We start from the raw sequence: 4352 nt of genomic DNA, 5'->3' as shown, positions 1-4352 counted from the left end.
ATACAGCTTTAATGCGTTTATAATTCGATAAGTGATTTCAATTTGAAATTGTTAGTAACTAATTTTATGGGTAATTTTTCCACATCAAATATTTAAGCATCAGATTAAGGGAGCCAGTTCCGACACAGGATAATAAGGGGGTATCCCCCCCACCCCCCGCGCCTCCGCCTCCCACCGTTTCCTACCGAGGCGTTTTTCCAAATCCCCAAAAGGTGGCAGTCGAAGCCGACTTTCCTCTTTTCCTGTGGCTCTGCGAAGGGAGGGGGGGGAGAGAGGGGGATGGGAGATGGCGGGAGAGGGGGGAGGGGCAAGAAAAGGGGAGGGAAAAACTAAAACGTTGGGTGGACTTTTCAAACTAATTCTTCAACACGTTTCTAATACAGTACAAGCAAGAAGCGGTGGTGAATTTCCTGGAAAAGTCCTGGCAGAAAAGAACCCCCCCCCAAAAACGTGCCTTGTGGTCTCAGGGGTAGGGGATGTGAGAAACTCAGCACGTTCAAACTAAACCTCAATGCTGAACGGAAGGAGAAGGGGGAGACTCGGAGAGGAACCGACTGGCTTTTTGATATTTCTTTGTATTTTAAACATTATCTATATGTTACTCAACTAAGAAACTTGTTTCTTTGAGGACAGGGCTCTGCAAATTACATAATGGAGGAAAAGGGGTAGCGGTAGGCAAAGGGTGATGGGTGGGGGGCAGACTGCTTTGGGCGGAGGGGAGACTGGGGCGAGCAGCGGATGAATTGCAGACCAGTTGCCAAAACTTTTTTTTTTTTTTTTTCCCTGCTGCTGCTGCTGCTTTTGCGGCTGCCTTTGCTGCAGCCTTTGCTTTGAATGTGGGTAACTAGGAAACAGCAAGCCGTCTGAGAAGACGGAATTTCCAACGTGTAAAATGTTCTTAACGGAACCATTGAGCGAGTGCAATAAGGCGTGAGGGGGAACTAATCTTCCCATTTAAATGTTTGTGGCAATTTTATCTAAATGAATTTTAATGCTAAACGAGGGTAATTCCCCATTTGTAGCGCGTTTACTTCTCTTTCCTGTGCTTCTAAAGCAGTCGAACATCATGCAATGAACAATAACAATAAAAATACTGTCAAGGCATATTATTCACTTTGAATGTGTTATAATTACAGCTGATTAAATATGATAGGATCAAATATTTTTAAAAAATTTTGGAAGAAAATATCTAAATCGTACCAAAAAGTTGTCTCATTCAGCGGGGGGGGGCTTCCCCCTCCCGAATAAAAATTAAAAGCAGGTATAATTGTGTGCCCTTATTTAAAGGAGGGCGTTTTGTTTTTGCCTTTTAAGAAACATCAAAAACACTCTCGACACCTCTATTATTTCCCTCCTTCGGATAAGTGTCCTCAATAACCTCAGAGCTGGCTCTGAAATTTACAAGAGGAAAAGCTAAAATAGCATTAAGTCAGGAGGGTGTCGGGCAGAGAAAGAGAGGAACTGCGAAGAGTAATTCTCCCACATCATCCTCACGTTAGTTGGGCGAACGCAAACAACAGTTTTGGTTTGGGTTATTTTTTTCTCTAATTTCTGGACATTAATGATCACTATTCTTCATCGCCTCCATATTCCTTAACTTCACTAGCATCCTTCTTCTCCTGGAGGCTCGCTCTCTCTCTCTCTCTCTCTCTCTCTCTCTCTCTCTCTCTCTCTCTCTCTCTCTCTCTCTCTCTCTCTCTCTCTCCTCTCTCTCCCTCCCTCCCTCTCTCCTCCTCCCTCCCCCCCATCTTTCCCTCTCCCAGCCTCCCTTCCCCCTCCCTTTTCTTTTCCTCCCCCACTCGGCAACAGCCTCCTGGAGAATAAAGACTGAAAATAACCAACTCACCCGGGCATGTACTGGGGAGGAGGGGCAAATGGACGGTTAGTTTATGAAGTTTATTATTCATTTTAAAAGTAAATAAATGGTTGTTAACTGCTAGTAACCACCTATCAAAAGAGAATGATTTCACTAATATGGACTGTTTACGTAGTGGAAGAATTACCACTGGGTCAAAATGAGAAATTTAAACAATCCCATATAAGGGGTGGGGGTGGGGTGGGGTGGGGGGTGGGATGGGTGGCCACGCAGCCCGCGACGGGTGCAGTAGGTTGAGCCCTACTCTTTCTGCGCACCCACATGTTTAGAAACTAGGCCCCATAAACAAAAGGTGAGAGTGCGCGCTGTCACTCCAGCAGGTGAGTCACTCAGTCACAGTCACCTAGTAAAGCCAACCCACGGCTGGTTTCTCTTTTCAAATAGAAAATAGAATTGCTGAGGGCGGGTTTATAGGGTGACATGGGCCTGAATGTCAGACTTGAGTTTAAGACACTCTCTTCCAACCCATCCCTTTGTTTACAAAGCAATCACTGCTAAAAGGCTTATTTTTTTTAAAACGAATTTGCCTTAATTAAAATATTTGTATATTTTCCTGAGCTTTGGGAAGCACTCTTTATAGCAGCAATTTTATTTAAATAAAATTATAAGCTATTCCAGCTTAAACATGTTATTTTGTACCATTTAGCTGGCTGCCATGCAGAAATTCTGTACAGCTGTTCTGGAAAATTGGTTAATAACCAGTTTTATCCAATGAGAACACAGAGCATATTTATAAAAATTAGATTTTGAAGTCTGGTCTCTTCAATTCACGTAGTTAATTTCCTAATAAACATATACTGCTCATCCTAGGTTAAGGTGCTTAGCAAAACACTAAACTCTGTACTTAGGTTGTCATTATGTACAAGAATAATTTCACTGATATTAGATGAATAATTCTGTTGGATGTAATCTGAGTCTACAGATAGTTTAGTGCCTTGAGGCCTTAAATTTGCTGATATTAGGAGTTCATTAAGTCATCTTACAGAAATCAGTGGTTATTATTAAATAATTCACTTTACAGTTACAACTCCAAATACATATATAGCTTAGGGAGCTAAAATTAATTATTATATTTACTGCATTAATGGTTAAAAATTTGGGGGGCAGTACACAAATTGTTCAAGCAGTGGAGTCAGCATGACAAAAATAATCTTGTTTTTATTTTAGATTCAGATTTCATTACTGCACTCAAACGACTACAACTGGGCTTGGCGTTATTATACAATCCAAACTGTTTCCGTCAGAAACGCTAAGACTCAGTGTGCAATGATTGTTATTAATAATTAGCTCCTTGGTTTCTTGATAGAAAAAGGCTATCAACAAGCATTTGTTTATCCACAACAAAAAAGTATAATTAGCTTATCCCACTTAGTAAATCTTGTATGCATGCCAACTCATACCAAACTGCTACTTTTACAAAAAAAAAAAAAATTGCAATAATACAGTTCATTTTTCCAGTCCTTTTTGCACAAAATTTATTTACAATGTCTACATAAATGCTCCAAGGTGGGACTATGGAAAAATACACACATGACCGATGCTTTGCTCAGAAATAAAGTCAACATATTAAAAATAAATCTTCAGTCTATGTTTTTGAGCTGCATAAAACAGGAAGTGATGTATAAGGTGGTGGTTGTTGTTGCATGGGGACAATGATGCTTGATGTGACAATTAGGCTTCTAAACACACGGCCTTTTGGTTTCCATGCCTCCTCCTACCAGTCTCCTTAAGACACTGCCTGCAACAGCTGATTAATCATTGTTGATGACTGCAGTTTTTCCCATCCTTCCCGATTTACATCTGTTCAGGCCAATTCAAATATGGTGAGTAAATGAATTAGACATGCAAATTCAAGCCCCAGGCTAGAGAGAGGGAGAGAGAGGAAAAGAGAGAGAAAGAGAGAAAGAGCGCGCATGGCTGAAATCCTAGGCGAGAAGAAAGATTCTTCTGCCTGATAGTTATTTTAATGCTCTAAAAATCCTGCAAATCAGACCTTCCTGTCCCTTGCAGGATAACTGTAAGGCTTTTTAATGTAAGGAGGCTTCTGGAGGAAGTGAAGAGCTATGGAAACAACACACATAGTGTGGAAAAATTTCACATTTTTTTTAAAAAATCTATAAGAAACAACGTAATATGGATAACAGTATAATAGCATTTACAATATTTCACTCTTTGTTCTTTTAATGTCTTATATAGTTATTTAGCATGTCCCCCAAATTGACTTCAGTTGGTGTTTCCTGCTTTTTAAGAGTCCCTATGAAGAATTAGGGATGCTCCTTGGTCCAAAGTAGATGCCAAGAATGGAACTCCACAGTCATTGCAGAAAAAACATGATTTGAAATCAGTCACCATTGCAGACAATGCATATTCCCTTAAGCTACTGAGCATGAATGTCCATGACTTGTCCACTCATTGTTGGGTCTCCTGTATTAAGAACCGTGGGGCTTGATGCTGACATTGGCATTCCGGGGTGGGG

This window comes from Urocitellus parryii, chromosome 12, assembly GCF_045843805.1.
Source record: "Urocitellus parryii isolate mUroPar1 chromosome 12, mUroPar1.hap1, whole genome shotgun sequence".
In the NCBI taxonomy this organism is placed as follows: domain Eukaryota; kingdom Metazoa; phylum Chordata; class Mammalia; order Rodentia; family Sciuridae; genus Urocitellus; species Urocitellus parryii.
Note: the sequence above shows the minus strand (reverse complement) of the source record.